The sequence below is a fragment of the Pogoniulus pusillus genome, chromosome 3 (assembly GCF_015220805.1).
Source record: "Pogoniulus pusillus isolate bPogPus1 chromosome 3, bPogPus1.pri, whole genome shotgun sequence".
In the NCBI taxonomy this organism is placed as follows: domain Eukaryota; kingdom Metazoa; phylum Chordata; class Aves; order Piciformes; family Lybiidae; genus Pogoniulus; species Pogoniulus pusillus.
Window position 1 is genome coordinate 41,133,922 of NC_087266.1, and position 20,663 is coordinate 41,154,584.

The following is a 20,663-nucleotide window of genomic DNA, read 5'->3' on the forward strand; positions in this document are numbered from 1 at the left end:
CAAATCAACAAGATGGGGATGTTCCTTGGCCACTGCTCTCCCCAAAACTATTACTAGCCATCGTCTGGCAGAGCACTGCTTTGTCTGCATTGAAATTTTCCCTCAAAATAGGTGCAGTCATTTTCAGATTATCATATGCTGGTACAAACATATTCCATGGTATGCTGTGTTTTGCACAGACAGAGGTAGTGATTTCTTGAGGTCCCCTAAAACTCTGTATTCCCTTATTTTTAGGAGACCCTAGGTCATTGTTTATCACATTGCTCTCCACAACAAAAGAAAATCTTATTATTCACAATACAAGACATCTCCCAAACAAAGAAACAACTTGTCAGTTCTCCTCAACAGAGGCAGACAAAATAAACAAGATATGTTTGGATATCATAGAATTTCATCCAATGATAGGAGCATCTAAATGTCTCTTGTTTTTCAGAGGTGTTGTCCTCCTCATTCCATTAATAATATTTTTTCTTACTCTGATGCAACAGCAATGCAATGGGCTAAAAAGCCTTCCCCTAGAAGGTTATGCTGGAGTACAAGAAACAGTAGTGTATTTTAATACTGTAAGGGTGCAGATCAAGGCCGCTGATGCTAGGAACATGTAAACATGCACTCCAAGTCTGGCTGTCATACAGTATTTAAATAAGAAGGTGATACACAGTCCACACGAACCTGGAAAACAAAGAAGTCACATAGAAAGATGCCAGTGACTCCTGCAAAATGCAAAAGAGCAAGTGACAGCTGGAGGGTTGCCAAGCCTGGGCATGGAGCACAGCATGTACGTAACTATTAGTCAGTCGTCAGTCCCAGCACTGCAAAGTAAAGTTGATATCAAAGAGTTCAGACTGTACACTATCTTGCTCTAACAATCTCATCATACATGCACAGGTTGTTTCAAAAGGAATATATCATGCTCACTAAAACCACACCCAAAGCATGCTTAGAGGAGCAGGTATTAAACTCCATGGTGGAAGAACTCAGTCAGCTGCTTCTGCTTGCCATCACCTATCTGAATAAACCATTAAGCACCATGCAGGAGAGTGAACTACAGTACAGACTCGCTTCCACCCATATCATCAAAAGTTTTCTGGAGACAGAGGATGATGATATGCAATTATTATAGCAGCAAACTGAAGAAACTGAAAATTAAAAAAAGTACTATGAGTAATGCAGGAACAACTTTATCCAGTTAGATCTCATTCCTACTCACTGCACCTGGCACTGACTGCCACGATGAGAGACGGGGAGCAGCTTGATGCAAGCTAAGTTCTGCTTATTGTACTTTTGGCACTTGGTTATATACCTTAACATGCAAGCTAAAAGATCATGCCAAATTCTAATTGGTCATTAAGATAGACCTCAGTACATGCCTCATCAAGACAGACCTCATACATTGGCAACTAGATAAGGAAAGGTTAACAAAACCACAGGTTCATGTCTTACATAATTTTGTCTGCTGCAACATTCTCTAAGGTCATTTCGACCTTCTATTTACTTAACTCAGTACTTTCCCCCTTTATACATTCTGAACCCATGGCTTATGTTCCAGTATGTCAAGATCAAGCAGCTGCACAGCACTAAAAGTCCTACCATTCCCAACAACTGACTGCACAGATCGGGCATCTCTTCACAGCTGTTACCTGCCAGTTCTTTGAAGAATGCTTACAATATCACAACAACAGACTGACTCCAGCTCTGAGTGCTGTTTAATCCTTTGCATTAAGTTGACAATAACAACTTAATGGCTTCAATGTTGCTCTGGTGAACTAGTGCTATGATGTGTTAAGAATTTGCATTAAAGGGCAATATTTGTTTCCTTTTTGCCCATCAAATCCCCTTCTTCCATTTTTTCACTTTTGACTGCAGAGACAAAGTGAAAATAGTAAGTTTACCTTTCTGATAATATGGATGCTTGTGAAGATGAGCACAGCATGACATTCATTAGTAGTATTTGCTACATAGAATCATAGAATCAACCAGGTTGGAAGAGACCTCCAAGATCATCCAGTCCAACCTAGCACCCAGCCCTATCCAGTCAACTAGACCAAGGAGGATGGTTTCATGGATGGAGACATCACATGATAGATGACTGTTTACATTTAGAAACTGGGAAGGCATTTAATTAAGATTTACAAGAAGAGATACTGTTAAGCTAAATATCAGATGATTGTTAGAAGCATTGTAAAACATAACTATAACAATCCTAATAATGATATAATTAAGCCTTGCCATCATGTCAAGCACAGGGTTCTGCAGCTAGAGGATAAACTAGCAAAAATTCTTGCTGCCATCAGTAAGGAATGTTTACAAATTGCAGACATGCTGAATCCAAAGGCCTGTGTGCTAGTTTGAGCCTAGCTGGGATATTTTGGTGAGAAGAACTAGCTTATAGGCTGTGAAAAGTAAACAGTGGTGATGTCTACTTCACTCATAGGCTTGCTGAGATGTATAAGAACAAGAACATAAATACAGATAACAGAGCTGTTCTCTCTGGCTCTGGCTGCCTCCCTTCTCTCCCTAACTAGCTCTCTGTGTAACTAATCTGTCTGCCTCCTAACGCCCCTGGACGACTCTCCAAACTCACCTTGAACGTAAAGAAAAGCCTGGGATAAGGTAGAGGGACGGAAAGGAGGTGGAAGTGTGGTTTGGAGCCCCTCCTAGGGACTCTGGTTTCTGGGAAGGCTGTTGTGTTTCTGTGTTACCTTGTTAACTTGTCTATTTCTGTCTACAGCTGTACATATTGTAAACATCTGCTTGTATATTGTGCTAAGCTGTTACTATAAAGCTTCTTTGTAATTTCCAGCTCAGCTGAGTCTAGTCTGGGTGATTTTCACAAGAGCGGGAGGGCAGGTAACACCCAAACCATCACAGCCTGTAAGAGAATTCTCCCTATTTTAGGCAGGCTTTTGATTCAGAATATTAAGAAATAGGTACTGATGCACTCAGATACAAATAACATTGGTACACTATGATTTATGTGCCACAAGATTGCATATGCCACTTGTTCATGAAAATTAGCAGCTATAATCTGAAGCAAAGCCCAAGTAAGTTCTTTTCTTCACTTTCATGGTGTTAGCTTAAGAAAAGAAAGGTTTTCATTGCAGTCACTAGCTTTTTACCTATTCTACTAAATCTCAATTCAAAAGTTACTTAGATATTTGAAAATGCAGTGTTAAAATATACTTAGCTTTCTAAAGTATGTCTGCATACGCACTTAGATATGCAACTGAAGCAGTAAAAGAAGTAGTCACTCCATCTCAGACTTACAGATTAGTTGCAAAATACAGGTCAACTTAGTAATATTAATTACAGTGGGGTGCATCTATATATCTGGAATACTCAGTATACCTCTCTTTCTAGAAAATAGTTTGTTTAAATAGAAAGTGGTGTGGTTTTCCACCTTTCATCTCCAGGAATGCCCATCTCAAGTGGCTAACATACATTCACAAAGATGAACAAAGCTGGCTGTCTTGACTTGTCTCCTCTTATCTTGGTGAAAAGTGTGTAAACTTATTTACAGCTCATTTTCCTTGCAAGGCACTGTGATGGTTTGGGTGTTCCCTGCCCCCCCCACCTAGAATTATTGAGTTTCTTATCATCATATGGACTTTGACAAATGAATCACAGATCACATTGTTGATAAATTTGGCTTACGCCTTATTGACCAGTGTATTGGACTAGTGCCAAGACTGTGCCATGACCCGTGACATACTCACTCCCTTGTAACTGAGTTTGCAGAAATGAGAAGCTGAAGTGTCCTTGTTCTGTTGCTACTGACTTTTATTTGACTGCCAAGATATGGAATTCCTGCTGGCAGAATTTCCTAGTTGCATACGTTTGCCATAGTATTTTAACTTCAAACAGTCATACATGTCATCCTAATTCTGGATGCTCAGCTCTCATGCTAAAATGTACATAGAAAAGTAAGGATTTAATCTAATTTATATAGAGATTTTATTATTTTTTTAATAAAACAATGCAGATGTTCATATAATGTTTTTCTTGGCACTTTCCCTGATAAACGATAAAGAAAAGGTGAGTTTGTTGGGTTTAAGTTTTAATTCTCTATATTCCCCTTCCTGTTCCCTGCAGAACTGGAGTTAAAAATATTTTTATCTCATTTCTCTTAACTACTTCTCTGGCCAGTGACATGTATTGGTCCAATTACTTCATATTTCTGCAAGCCAAGGTGATGCTTACCTCCAAGTAACCAGCAATGAAAACTTAAATTCCTGTAATGCTGAAAACCAAACAAGACAGTATGGAACATGTCTTCAGAATCTGATATTTGTCTTTCATGCTGTTGTTCCAAAATAAATTATTCTTCCCAGAAGAATGTTTGTCAGGTTTAGAAGTGCTAATTCAAAATTAAGAAAGAGGTTTGGCTTGTTTTTCTTCCATGTCAGCACTAGTTTGGCACAGAAATGCTGGGCTTTTTGAAGTCTGTTCCTTTCATAAAATCATAGAATCAACCAGGTTGGAAGAGACCTCCAAGATCATCCAGTCCAACCTAGCATCCAACCTAGCATCCAGCCCTAGCCAATCAACTAGACCATGGCACTAAGTGCCTCATCCAGTCCTTTCTTGAACACCTCCAGGGACGGTGCCTCCACCACCTCCCTGGGTAGCCCACTCCAATGGGAAATCACTCTCTCTGTGAAGAACTTCTTTCTAATATCCAGCCTATACCTACCCTGGCACAACTTGTCAAGTTGTACAAGGGCTTTAGGGGATGATCCTCCCCTTGGTCACCCAGTGCTGATTAAACTTGCAGCCTGAAGGACCAAGCAGATCCTGGGCTGCATCAGGAGAAGTGTGACCAGAACATCCTCTGATGTTCTGCTAGTTCAGACTATGCTGATATGCCTTTCAGAAGAGGAGATGTAGATTTTGCAGCAATGTCACTAGCTGACCCCATAGTCCTGAGCACCAATCTTTGCCAAGAACAGACAGGGTACCGCAGAGCACTGTGTCTGCTACCAAAGGCAGTTTAATTTAAGTAAATAAATAAACAACACTTGAATATCTGTCAGCCATTGATATGAAGAGTTCATACCTTGTTTTCTGTTTAAACAAATCTTTTTTCAGATCACAGAATTTCTTAGATTGGAAAAGACCAATCATTAGTTTCACACTGACAAGTCCTTGACTAAACCAAATCCCCCAGCACAACATCCAATCACTAGGAATCGCTGTGGTTGGAAAGGATCACCAGGATCATCCAGTCCAACCTTCATCCCAGCATCCTTCATCACTGGACCATAGCCTCAAGCACCATATCCACTCTCCTCCTTTTAAACAGCTCCAGGGATGGTGACTCCACCACCTCCCTGGACAGCCTGTTCCAGTGCCTGACCACCCACTCAGTAAAGAACTTCCTCCCAACATCCAACCTAAACCTCCTCTGATGCAACTTGAGGCCATTTCCTCTTGTCCTATCACTAGTAATTGGGGAGAAGAAACCAGCTCCAGCCTCACTACAACCTCCTTTTAGGTAGTGCCTCTCATAGTTCTATTTCTGAAGTATTTCTCACCTTCTGACTTTGTGATTTCCTGCAGTGAGCAAATGGGACACAAACAAGAAGCACTGAATCCAGATTATTACTTTTTCTGTTGCCATATGATTTTTATCAAATATCATACAGGTTGGTAATTTTGAAGGAGTAGTTATATTTAAAAGTTAGTAAGAATAACCACAAATTCATGAAGTGTGAAGCTGATGCACTGAAATAAATCACATTAACTGGCACTAGATCTGAAAACTGTCAAATAAATCCTCAGAACATGATAATGGAAAAAAAAATCAAAACATGGTAAGTTACACAATGAATGAGTCCTTTAAATGGAAATAAATGAGTCTATCAAAAATAGTTGAAATTTTGCAGATTACATGCTTTCTGAGCTGTCAGGAAAGATTGAATTTCAAAAGTTATTCTTTAATTGAATGGAAAAAAAAATGAGTTAATATTAGCTCAATCCAACCAGCCAACAATTTGATGCAAATTAGTGTTTAAGAGGCAACTTAGTTAAGCCAGTCACTACCATCTGTAGAGTCAGAAGTTCAGTTCTTACTGTTGAGTAAAGAGGTCAAGGTTAATGAGAACTGACTTGCTTCACACTGTGTAGGACTTTGCCCTTTCTAAAGCTGTTTACATTTGAAGATGGCCTTCTGATGCAATCCAGGGACTGTAGAAAGAATTAGGCAGTGTGTATCACCCTTATTTTTAGTGTGCACCATCCTTATTTTCGCTTAGCACAGATGTAGTCTTAGCTGTACTATCAGTTCAAGTCTACTCTCAAAATCAACCCAATTAATTTGAATATATGCTTCTACTAACTAAACTACTACACTAGTGTAGTCTACTGGGCTTCAGAGACACAACTAAATTGAGAACATTTGCTAAATTATCCTGTCAGGCGAGCTTCACTGAACTATGGGTAATCTGTGTGCACGATTTAAACCTTCCTGAGGTAAGTTTAAATGAGGTAATAACAAACATTTAAATTTAAGCTAAACAGTCATATACTCCAGATCAGTAAGCTGCAGCTAATAACAGGCTCAGTTGTATAGTCACATCCACAGATTCATTTAAAGAAAATTAAGTATCACTAAAACCAAAGAACATATTTTAAAGCAAAACTCATTTTAAGGTAAACCAAATTATTGTGCTCATATTTTAAGCTGAGTCAAGCTTTTGAAATTTTTCTAGTTCAGACAAAACCTACACTACACTCTGACCTTGTATCCACCTGCCTTTGTTCCAGATGTTGAGCTGTTTGGCTGTGTGATGTGTGTGCACTTAGTAAATGAATTCTTTCCATTTTGACCAGCTGCTCTGTAAGGATGAGGAACACCTAATCAAATTCAACAAATGTCGTTCAGACACCACAAGTCCAGTGTCTACCTCCACGTTTCCCCTTCCAGTTGTCACTGCTTAGCATAGAATCATAGAATCATAGAATCAACCAGGTTGGAAGAGACCTCCAAGATCATCCAGTCCAACCTATCACCCAGCCCTAGCCAGTCAACTAGACCATGGCACTGAGTGCCTCATCCAGGCTTTTCTTGAAGACCCCCAGGGACGGTGCCTCCACCACCTCCCTGGGCAGCCCATTCCAATGGCAAATCACTCTCTCTGTGAAGAACTTCTTCCTAACATCCAGCCTAGACCTACCCTGGCACAACTTGAGACTGTGTCCCCTTGTTCTATTGCTGATTGCCTGGGAGAAGAGGCCAACCCCCACCTGGCTACAATGCCCCTTCAGGTAGTTGTAGACAGCAATAAGATCACCCCTGAGCCTCCTCTTCTCCAGGCTAAACAGGCCCAGTTCCCTCAACCTCTCCTCATAGGATTTGTGTTCCAGGCCCCTCACCAGCTTTGTCGCCCTTCTCTGGACATGTTCCAGCACCTCAACATCTTTCTTGAATTGAGGGGCCCAGAACTGGACACAGTACTCAAGGTGTGGCCTGACCAGTGCTGAGTACAGGGGAAGAATAACCTCCCTTGTCCTACTGGCCACACTGCTCCTGATGCAGGCCAGGATGCCATTGGCTTTCTTGGCCACCTGGGCACACTGCTGCCTCATCTTCAGCTTACTATCTATCAGTACCCCCAGGTCCCTTTCCTCCTGGCTGCTCTCCAGTCACTCAGTCCCCAGCCTATAGCGCTGCTTGGGGTTATTGTGGCCAAAGTGCAGAACCCTGCACTTGGCCTTGTTAAATCTCATCCCATTGGCCTCTGCCCACCCATCCAGCCTGTCCAGGTCCCTCTGCAGGGCTCTCCTACCTTCCAACAGATCAACACCTGCTCCTAGCTTGGTGTCATCTGCAAACTTACTGATGCTGGACTCAATGCCCTCGTCCAGATCATCAATAAAGATATTGAACATCTAATATTGAGCATCTAAATACCTTTCATGATTAAGACTATTGCTTTACATCATCAAGATCCAAAAAGACACCTTCTAGATACCAACAGTGGGGTGGGATGCATCCTATATACCAAATGTAGGATACATTTGATCTGTTAGCTAGGTTCCTTACAAGGCAATGAAGTGAAACAGTCACTTTTAGCGTACCTTAAGACATTTGTACTAGGATAAGATTCTGTATCATCTATGATTTTGCTTGTGTAACTACTGAGGTATTGCAATCTTTATGCATGTACAAGATGCTACTGTCTTGGCAAAGCTGACAATCACAGCAACTGTCTTACAAATGCAAATTTGAACCTCAGACACCTGAAGAAGTTAAACTGCTGTATGACTCAGTCCCACCAGCACACAACACAATTATGTCTTGTTGCACAACAACATAAACTACACAATGTGTACTTGTACTCAAATCATTGTGTACAAAGCATATCTACTTGTGTCATTTGAATTTCAAAATCAAGGAAGGAAATGAATTAGTTGGGGCAATTAATGAGGCAGGAACTATAAAATGCATAGTTGTCTTATTTCCAAAAAGCCCTGTCCACAGACTGCATACAAACTAGTTAAATCTGGGTTCTAATTCAGTCAGGAAAATCTTCACAAGGATGCTTATGGGCAATCCATTAATTTAGGAGAATCAGAAAATTGGAAAGTTTTAGCCACAAAATGGCTTTGCCCCACTTATAAATAGGCAACCTGGAGCCCTAGGGAAAGTCTGTGCTACTCATGGTGGTGGAGTAGTAATTTTGAGATAGTTCCTGGCTCCTTTGTGGCAGTGTTGGAACTGCTTGGTGTCTTGATAGCTGTTGAGAGGTTTCTAGATCTTCCCAGGCTCTAGCAGGAAAAGAGGCAGATGATCTCTGACATGATCCTGGTTCCTCCTGGCACAGAGGTTTGAAGAAGTGCAGGCAAAATCTCTTGCAGATGTGCAGAGAGCAGAATTTCAGTCGCACTTCTCACCACGCCATGGGGCACTTAAGTTTCCAGGCAGTTCAAGCTGAAAGCATCAGGGCTAAGCTGGTCTGACACATAAGGCAAAGAAGAACACGTTGTCCAAGCCGAGAGCAGTGAGGCAAGGTAGAACAGAGCAGAGCAACATACGCTGAGGCAGAGCAGTGAGGCAGAGGCAGCTCACCTTCTTGCAACTTAGCTTTATCTATGTTATTTGCCTGAGTGTGATGGCTCCTTTGGCCACAGAGATTCACCAATAAGAACAGCATTTGCAAAACTGACCATGTTAGGTGAAACCAGAGCTTGCTTACCCTTATTTGGGAAAGACACTCAAAAGTGCATAAACACCTGTGGGTACCTGTTTATCACTTTGGGAGGGGACATAACGGCCCAAGCCTCTGTTTTCCTCCAACCCTGCTTCCCTCATCAGCAGAAGGGTGGGGTAAGCCAGGACATGTTAGTCTTCCATGACAGGAAGCAGTACCGGTTTACACAAGAAACTTTCATGCAAGAATCATGATTGTGCCATTTTCCTGAGTATGTGAGAGAACTACATTCTATGTTAGCAAGTAGCTGGGTTAACTGGTGTTGGTTAGTCTGGGGAAAGGAAGGCTAAGGGGAGATGTTGCAGCAAGGTGGGTGTTGGTCTGCTCTCTCAAGTAGCAAGTGACAAAACAAGAGGCCTCGAATTACACCACTGGAGGTTTAAGTTGGACATGAAGAACAATTTCTTCTCTCAATAGATTGCCAAGCACTGGAACAGGCTGTCCAAGGAAGTAAGTGGATCTGCAGGTATTTAGATGTGTAGATGTGGTGCTTAGTGACTTGTTTCAGCAGCTGGTAGTGTTAGGTTAGTGGTGGGACTTAATCATCTTAAAGGTCTTTTCTGGTTCAAACAATTCTCCAATTCTATGATTCAGCTAAAAAGGCTACAATATTTCTTATCTGGGCCATCAAAGAGCTGAAAGTAAAGATCAATCACCCATTTTTTTTCTATGCCTTCTGCTGAAATGCAGCAATTGATCCCATTCAACAATGAACATTTTCTAATGCCTAATACAGACTCAAGACCTTTTGGTCTCCACTGCTAAGGGTCACCAGGATGGTCCATTTTAAACCAGAATCACAGCACAAAACATGCAAAGCTTGATGCAACAAAAGGCATCTTCCATTCTCTCACTTCTCAGGCAAATGTATTACTTCCTTGTCCACTATTTTAAGGATGAGCATTTTCCAACTAAAATCTCTAAGGGGATTATGCAAACTGTTACAGTCAAAAGTATGACAGGAAACACTCTAACAAATACATTATGTGATTAATCCTATTATCAGATGACACTTACACCAGCACTTCAGGAAAAGGCTTTAATTTTAAAAGAACATAAGTATAGCAAACACCTACCACTTTCCAGCTCTTCAGGCAAAGCTATTTCATCCTTTCCATTTGTCCTGGGTTTAGCCAACCGAATCTGCTGATGAGTATTTAACCCCATGCCACCATCATGCCAACTTTAAAATGAAAGTGCTAGCTGGAGAAAAGTATCACAGGGCTTGAATTTAGGATTGTAACACGAGAGGCTTCCTGCTTACGGTTGCTATTTCTGGTTTATGGCTTTGGGGTGTTGGGTTTTTTCTGCTATGCTGCTGTGGGCTTGGGTATGGGGGTCATTTTGCAGCTGCCTTCTGCTGCTTTTCTACAAATTAGCTAAGGCAATTGCACATTGTATTATCCCATTAAACTCCTTATATCAACTTATGGATTGAAAAAGTATGGGAAGTATGACTTTTCCTCCCAGCCTCAGAGGGGAGGAGGCTTGCTTGGAGAGTGGGCTGTCTTAAACTAGGACACTCTTTGCATTCAGAGTTTGGAAAAAAATTACTCCTTTCCTATGTCAGATTCATGGAAACCACTTCAGACTGCAGCAGCTGAGAAACCTGCAGAGAGTCTGCATTTTCTTCCAGAGTTCTCTAACTGTCCTCAACAATTGACTGTTGAGCACTTTCTCTGTGGGTTGTCAGAATTAAATAAATGGCTGCCACACAGCAGGATTTGGACAAGGAAAGCAGCTCATGAAAGCATGCCCCTATTAACAAAAATAAGTAAGCTAAGCAAATTATAATAACCATTATTAATGTGTTTGACAACTCCCCTGACCCCTTTCTTAGGATCCAGGTCTGAAGGGCTGCACTGTGGGTTTCTGCTCCAGGATGAATGAGAACAGTCTTGAAAATAAAACTGAGCCAACAGATTCCAAGATATAGTTAAGTAAAGAGTGGAAAAGTATCAACTGACTGTAGAATATGTGGAACTTGTTATCTAATGAAAACTAATGAAAAATATAATTGATTGTAAGAATCTGCAGTCACAGTCCTCCCCTTCTGAGAGTTACCAGATCAGATCTCTCAAAGGCAGCTATTAATTCCAAGCCTTCACCTCTTACAGGGAGATTGCATGGGCTTAGGGATTAATGCAATGATTGGGGGAGGGATGAATTTACTACTTAACCAGTCATCTTTTAACCATAAGTCTGGCTGCATGCCAGACCAGGAATCATTATCATAACTGTTGACAGCTCTCTCTGGTTTATGACTGTCAGAATAGAGAAAAAGGCAAATGAGGATGACTGGAAAAAATTATAGCGAAATCCATCTTCCTCTGTGGTGATCTGCAATCTCCCTATATCTATGTTGCTAAACACAGAGGCTCTTCTCTTAATTTCAGAAATATTAAACATTAATATTCTGGAATTATACTTTGCATGGAGCACGTAGAATCCAAGCCAAACAGTTTGCGTTTTGTTCATTGCTTTTCTTAAGACAGACTCTCACAGGATTCCAGAGGTTAATAAATGCATTAATATGCAAGGATTAGAAACTAGTGGTAAATTAAACCTTGGTAAAATGAGCTTAGGAAGTAATAGCATTAAAAATCAATGTTTCTTTTAGAACAGACTAATGGAACCACTTAAATTATTCTGCCATTACAAGGTTTCTCATCTTAACCAATTAAAGACAGAATAGGCAAATTAGGTTATTAACACAGAGGCCCACATATCTTTGCAAATACAATGAGATTTTATCCATAGATAAAGTTAGAGAGAATAGAACCACTAAGATGTAAAAGAATACAATTGAACTACTTCCTAAAACCTTCATACTGCATCCTAAAACTGTCATTTGTGGTCATATAAGGAAAGAAGCAGCTAAATATTAGACTTCATCTGGGGAATTTAGACACTATAATTAGTCTTAAGTAATAATGTTATTTCATATGGCAAAAGTTACAGAAATATGGGATACTATATACTTGCCAGGACAACCACAAATACTGTAAGGGGGTATTGCACTGTTCTCTTCAGTAGATTAAGAGTTTCACCATCTTTCTGAGACTTCTTACTATACTTTCCTCAAAAGAGACTCTGACAAAGTATAAGCATGCCGTGGAGGCAGGGAATTAATGTGGCTGAGTCAGGAACTATAAAAATAGAATTATTTTATTTTCCTGGAATCCTGCCCCCAAACTATATACAAAAATTAGTTTAGGTTTAATTACAGATTCAGTTTGATCAGGAATTTCTCAAAAAGGCAAATTTAGAGGTTCAGGGAGTCAGAAAATGGAAAAAGCTAAGTTATTGTCCCAGGTTGAGACAACAGGGTTAAAAATCTTCCGGGGACTAGAAGATTGTTATTCACAGCTTTACCACACAATGAATCAGGCTGAAACAGAGAATTAAGGAAACAGCAGGTCTTAGTTACAGAGGTGAGATAGGTATTTGATAATGATTCCTGGCTGAATTCCTCTGCAGGAGCAGCCTTCTGACACTGCAGGCAATATCCAGTGGTACAGATCCACACATCAGAAGCCTGAGGTGAGTGGCAGAGACGCCAAACTCAGAAATATCTCTAGCACTTCTGCCACGAATGGGACGATTGTGGGACGATGCTGCCTTCACAGTGGCAGAGGAGAGACAAAACTGCTAGCCTCTTCCTAATTCGGGAGGCAGTCAAGGCTGCTGATATGGTCCAAGAGGGGCCAGTCTGCATGCCGCTGGCAGCTCTCTCAAAGGACTCCGGGACTTGTCAATCCTGCAAGTTTGCACAGAAGGGTGCAAAAATGAGGACAACCATCCAAAGGCAGGGACAGGGTAAAACCAAGATGTCTCAGTTCTCATGTAAATGTCCCGAGACTCAAATAAATTTGATAGAACCAATAACAATTTTTATAGAGTGCCCTTCCCTCTTCCCCCTTCTTTCCCAAAAGAAAGGGATTAGATGTAGAGAGAGAAAAGGTAAGCACACTCAAATAAATGAATCTCACTCGATTTGGAAGTTAAAAAAGTTTAACAATAACTTTAAAAAAAGGTATCTCATATAGGGAAGTTACAAAGGTATAGGAAAGGGAAAACCAATACAAAATGTGTAAATACAACCTGATTTTGATGGTGATGGCTTTGTCCACCTCGTGGGTGATTGCCACATGGTGAAACAAAGAGAACCAGGAACAGGATGGCGATGCTGGTAAGTAGGGAGGCAGGGAGCAGAGAGAGAGTGAAACAGGAAGTCCCCCTGCTTTTATGGCTCTTTAGACAGGAAGGGGGAGTGGGCTAACCATCACCTGGTAGTGTTCAGACCCACCCCTGGGGAGGGGTCAAGACCACCTAGGGTAAGAGTCAAGGTTACTCCCCCTGGAGGGTTAACCCTATACACAAGAGCTGTACAAAAAAGGTAGTAGCCTTCCAAAAGTGAGGACAGTCCAGTCACAGCAGGAACCTGTCCTGTCGGGCACTCTGTCAGGAGCTCTTTCAAGGCAGGGAACTCTCAAGGTGGGATCTCTCAAAGCAGGAACTTTCAAGGCGAGAACCTTTTCCCATTCTCCCTTGCTTTATTTATCCTTTTCTAGACAAAGTGCCCATTTACCATTCTATACTGTGCACAAAAACCCAGCCAACCACCAGCCTGATTCCAGCGCTGGCTTCCACATAGATCAGCCCATGTGCGGAAAGGTGCCTTTTGCTGTTCCCCCTTCAAGCCCACAGGGCAGGGTGGGGCAAAGCATTTTTTGCACCTTCTCCCATTCAAACCCATGGTGGGGGGAGAAGAAGGAATTTGGGGTACTCCAGGACATAGAGCATATATTTGTCATTATTAACATTACTAGTAGAAAGTGGAAAGAGAACACATTAAAAATAGTTATCAATTAAGTCCATACCAATGATCAGTTCAAGAATCTGAGAATAATGGAACAGAGTTGGTACAGAACAGAAGAAAAAAAGCAAAGGGAAAAATTATAGTATATTCATTGCTGTAGAGATTGACAGATAGCTAAAAGAAGACCAAATAAAATTTCATGATTTTCCACTTAGAGTAAAAAAAGGAAGAATAACATTGAACTTATTTGTAACACCTGAAGATAACCAGTCCTGATTTCTAATGACAATCAATAAACTTGGACTGATGACAGACACTGTAAAAGGAAAAGATGTAGGGATATCAAGAATGCACAGCTGATACTTTGACTAATGCAGTTTGAAGAGAATTTCTATCAATATATCATGGAATTGAGTTTGTACAAAGTTTTTTCAAGACTATTGTTTTTTCAACATCAGGAAGATAAACTCTTCTTTTTGTTTTTCCCCTTGATAGAACAATAAGTTATATGTCTTCTCAAAGAAAACTGGTGTGCTAGTTTGAAGCTAGCTAGAATGTTTTGGTGTATATATACATCTGTATATAACTGTATACATTGTAAATATCTGCTTGTATATTGTGCTAAGCTGTAAATACAAGCTTCATTCAATTTCCAGAGCCAGGTGAGTCTAGTGGGGGGGGGGGGGGGAAACACCCAAACCAGCACAATTGATAATTGTCCACAGTACATTTGTACATTGTCTTGGGTTCAAATGCAGGTTCCCAGAGACTCTAATAAATTTAATAGACCCAATGACAATTTATACAATTTATAGAGTGCCCTCCCCTCTTCCCCCCTCCTTTTCCCAAAGATAGGGAGAGAGAAAAGAGATAAGCACACCCCAATAAATCAATCTCACTCGATTTGGAAGTTAAAAAGGAAAATTTTAACAATAACTTAGAAAAGGTATTGGAGGTAGGGGAGTTTACAAAAGATAAGGAAGGGAAAAACAGCAAAATACAAAAAGGGATGGATACAACCCGAGCTGTGTGATGGTGTCTCTGCCTCGTGGTTGCCACGTGGTGTGCTGGTATGCAGTATGAGTGTGTGTGTGTCAAGAGGTAGCCAAGGGAAAAGAGGGTGAGGAGCAGGAAGTGCTCCTCTTTTGTACCACAGGAAGTGGGGGGAGTGGGCTAACCATCACCTGGAGTGTGGCCCACCCCTGGGGAGGGGCCAAGACCCCCAGGGTCAGGTTCAGGGTCACTCCCCCAGGAGTGTTAACCCTATACATACATATAGCCAACAAGATCAGAAAGGGGAAATTACTCTTTCAGAGCTTAAATAATGTCTTTTCCTTTTCTCTCTCTCTCTCTTGCTCTCTTTTCTTTAAATGTTTCCTTTCTTCATAATTTGTTAAAATATTATTTAAAGAAAACAATTTGGGTGATTCTTAGTCTTTTGCAATGCTTGGAAAAAAATGGCAGCATCTCAAAACTGTACAACCCACCCAGCCATGCTCTGAAACTATCAATAGATCCTTCATTTCTACACATATCTGGAGATACCCATCTCAAAGCCGTTAGTTCACTTTCATTCACCAGAATTAGACTTCTATCTTTAAGTCCTGTATAATAAACCTAAAGGCTGGGATCTTTCTGAGTAACTAAGATGAGAAGTACAAAGTTCATCGAATGAAACAATCTCTCAAATCTTTGTAGTGTTCCTAATTACTGAAATATCAAAAATCTTTCAAGTGCTATTTATTTCATTGGTTCACAGGCACCTTAGGTCTCTCGCTGGAAACAGTGGCAACAAAAGCAAGCTTTTCTTGTTCTGTATAGAGCTTGAATTTTCAGTTAGGAGCTCAGCTAGCCTGGCTTTTCTTGCAAATGGTAAACCAGATAATTGCAGGAAACTATTCAGTACTCTAAGACTGTAGTCCTCATTTTCAGATGCTTCTTTCTGAGACACGGGAAGATTATGTGGTTAATTACATGCCACATTCTCCATGAGTACCTCAGATAAGTGCTTAAATTTAGATGGAATAAAACTAGACATAGGGAATCTTCAATAGGACTTAAAAATAGAACATAGAGAATGAGTGTTTGGAAAAACTGTCATCTAATTAAACTTGAAGGACATTTTTGGAGACATACTGTACACGGATTAAATAAACTGTTTTGGATAACTACAACGACTTAAAAATTCACAAAGAGAAGTTATGATTAGAAATTTAATGTGTTCAAACTAAAGGCTGCAATATTTTTATACAAAATATCAACATAGGTAAACTTCCTTAAGACAAAAATTATTTCTATTGGACAAAATGGTTTCACTCAATTTTCTATTGAGGTATTTCCCAATAATGATTGCAGGTAGTTTAGACACTTAGGAAAAATAAACATTCAGTAAGGATGGTCCCAAAGTATTCTTCATTGTCTATGCTGAACTTCTCTTTCGAATTTCCAAGGTAAAACAATTTCCTGTGCTGCAGAACAGAAGAAAGTTTTATCAAAGCAAATGGCTCAACTTAACGTGAACAATGCCTTTAGTTCTTTACATGTACACTTTTTATCATAAGTAACGTGTTATAAAGAGCCAAATGTCTGAAAACTAGGAAGTCCTTGGATTTCCTGGAAAGAAAAACCTGCTTAATGCAAGGTACATAGAATCAATCAGGTTGGAAGTGACCTCCAAGAGCATACAGTCCAACCTAGCACCCAGCCCTGGCCAGTCAACTAGACCATGGTACCAAGTGCCTCAGCCAGGCTTTTCTTGAACACTTCTAGGGACAGCAACTCCACCATCTCCCTGGGCAGCCCATTCCAATGGCAAATCACTCTCTCTGTGAAGAACTTCCTCCTAACACCCAGCCTAGACCTCCTCTGGCACAACTTGAGACCTCCTCTGGCACAACTTGAGACTGTGTCCCCTTGTTCCATTGCTGGTTGCCTGAGAGAAACACAGAAACACAACAGCCCTCCCAGAATTCTGAGTCCCCAGGAAGGGCTCTCAACCACCCCTTCACCTTCCTCCTACCCCTCTCAACCTTACCCCAATCCCAAGGAAGAATGGAGGTTCAGCCGCGGGTTACAAAGTAAAGTGGATTAGTCAAAGAGGCTAGAGAGAGAGATGCAGCTTGGAGTTCCCCAGCAAGAGAAGTGCTTTTATCTATGTTTTGATTCTTATATCTCTCAGCAGGCCTATGAGGGAAGTAGACATCACCATTGTTTTCCTTCCACAGCCTGTAATCTAGTTCTTCTCACCAAAACATTCTAGCTAGCTTCAGACTACTTCCTTGGAGGTGAATTGAGAGAACAAAAATTAAACAACATTGAAAAACTGTAAACAAGCACAGAAATGCCTTTGTTCAGAGCTAATTGCTATTTTGTATCAAACCAAATTAAATCTTAAAGAGAATTCCTTCAAAAGCTGTTTTTGAGCCTTGCCTCAGATCAATATTGTTCATACTAGAAGGAACATAATGTGAGAGGTAAAATGCTCCACTGTTAGATACCTATTAGCAAGTGCAGAGTCCCACACATGATGCAACATCACTAAACTGGAAGACTCAGAGGAGCTGAATACTACTAGCAAGTCAAGCACAATAGATTAGAATCATAGAATCAGTCAGAGTTGGAAGGGACCACAAGGATCATCCAGTTCCAACCCCCCTGCCATGGGCAGATTGAGTGTGTATTCAGTACCATTCTACTCCAGACAAAGGAAAAATGAAGACAAAAGTATCTGAGCTGTTTAGCATTGAATTATGGATGCTTTGTTATGTAAAACAATAAAAAAAACCCACCCATCTCATCTTTCATTACATGCAAAAAAGCTACTACAATAAACTGTTAAGTAACCACAAAACTTTGCTATACATGAATGGATTGTGACAGTCAGGATTAACAAATGCTCTGGCCTCTCATTATTACAGACAGCTTTCAGTTCATATTTATGCATAAGAAAGTGCATGTGAGAGATCTACACCCAAACCCAGTACTCTAAAATGCTGGTTTTAGTCAAAGTGTAACACAATGCAATATCAGTGGTGCTTTTACAATGTATTATAAGTAAACCCATTTTTGTGTGTTATGCTTAAAGTTAGAAATCTGCATTATTATGGTCTGATGAGTTAGGTACTGTAATGAACACTTATTTTGATAGGTAAGGGCTAGTTTATAGCAAGCACAAACAAACATGATTTTGAATTAGAATCAGTAAAAGGATTAAAAGTGGCAGTGATAGAGTGGAAGGATACAAACAAATGTCACACAGTTTTCTGCAGAAATGCACATCACTTTACTATCTTTCATAACATAACATATGTTCAGTTGTTCTTACTGCAGTGTATTTTTCCATTTGCCTTGCCTGTTTTGATTTGAGAGTGCTTTTATGCAATTTTGTAGCTTACCCTAGTGTGAAATTTATTTGGGGGAGAAAATTTTAAAATATGTAAGAGGTTTCAACTAAAAACCTCAGGTTTTTTGTTTCTCATGCCTCATATGTGAATATACAGAAGTACAGACATCATATTTTTTTCCAAGCAAAAAGTAATGGAAGGAGTATGCTTTTGAAAAACATATTCTATAATAAATGGATACAAGGATATCAGATGTATCAGTACATACAGAAGAATCATAGAAACAGTCAAGGTCAGAAGGGACCACAAGGATCATCTAGTTCCAACCCACATGCCATGGGCAGGGACACCCTACCCTAGATCAGGCTGGCCAGAGCCCCATCCAGCCTGGCCTTAAACACCTCCAGGGACAGAGCCTCAACCACCTCCCTGGGCAACCCATTCCAGCCTCTCACCACTCTCGAGCTGAAGAACTTCCTCCTCACGTCCAGTCTGAACCTACCCATCTCCAGCTTTGCTCCTTTCCCCCTAGTCCTGGCACTCCCTGATAGCCTAAAAAGTCCCTCCCCAGCTGTTTTGTAGGCCCCCTTCAGAGAGTAGAAGGCCACAAGAAGGTCACCTGGAAGCCTCCCCTTCTGCAGACTGAACAGCCCCAACTCTTTCAGTCTGTCCTCATAACAGAGCTGCTCCAGCCCTCTGAGCATCCTCGTGACCCTTCGCTGGACATGCTCCAGCATCTTCACATCCTTCTTGTAACGAGGGCTCCAGAACTGGATGCAGTACTCCAGTTCTGGAGCCCCAGTGAAGTGCAGTTTAAACACCTGTGATGCAAACTTAAAAAATAAATAAATAAATAATCTTTTATCTCATAGAAGTTTATCTGTTTTAAAATGTCTTTTTTTTTCTGTATATTGTCACTTAGATGTTAACTCAAGGATGATTTGGCCCAGCATAGCTCTGACATTTAAAATACATGGTATTAAACCACTTTTCAGATATTCATTCTTCTCCACTGACTCTAGATAGCATCTTGATGACTAATCTAGACCTTTAACTTTTAGATAGCTAAAGTTATACCAAATAAAACATTTTTCCTTACATTAAAGTGGCTCAACAGTGCAGGGGGGAAATCTTGGTATAACTCAAAATGAAATGAAGGCTGCTATATGAAGTGATTAGAGATAACTGCCTGGATACCTATATTTATCTGAAGTAGGACAGCTGAAAATAAATGTTAAGGAGAAAACAAAAACAAAACAAAAAAAGAAGAGAGTGGAAAAATAATCTCTTCGACTTTCTATAGAGAAGTTATTAGATAGATAACTTTCCAGTTTTGATTAATCTTAATAAAATCAATAGCTGCACCCTTTTCCAGGATTGAATAAAGTTTCATTTCCCAAAGGAGACTGTGGAACATCTGATGTGAAAACCTACAAATGCAGATTTTAAGACAGTTTTAGATTTCATTATCTGATATCTTAACAGATCAGATCTCATCTTTCTAGCAGCAAACTTAGTCCTTTAATTCACATGCAGATTACAGTAATGGAATCTGAGCTCCACATGCTAAACTGGGGCTACAGCTCCAGAGATACATGCTGTCCTTGAAACAAGAATTCAGGATCTGCCCATAGCAGTGTTATGGCCCAGGGTCATATGAAGACTTCATCATCCTCTCCTACCCGCATTCAAGACCTCTGCCACCCTGCCTATAGCCCAGTATGCCATTTTGGCTCATCCCAGAGCTATCAGTTCCCACTTTCAACAAACCTGTAATAGCATGGGTCTCCAACCCTTCCTCTGGCCCCAGCTCCTGGGTACACATACAACAGGTTTGTCCTTCACTCACTCCCCTTTTGCTTCAGACTGATGCCCCTGGATGGACTCTGGCCCTGGTATGCTACTTGTCATCTTAGAGGATACCAGTGCACCCCTCTGTGACCACTGGAGCTCTGCCTGTGGTGTTCAATGCCTGCTGGATGGCACATTTTCAGTGGGGGAATTTCCCTTGCTGAGGTCACCCTGAGCTCCCAACTTGTCCTAACTCGAGGATCAGCCTCACTTGTGGCTCCCTGAAAAGATGTAAGAAGGATAGTGAAAGAGAAGCAGATCTTAAAGAACAGATCTTGCTCCTTTGAGGGACAGACTTCTGTGTTCTACAAACAAACCATGGGACACTTGTCCTAGATGACTGTCCTGGTAGGGCATAAATCCTGCCAGGCCGATTCATTTTCAAACTGATGGATGTAATGGGGGGTGATTTAGAAACTGCACCTTTCTGCACTG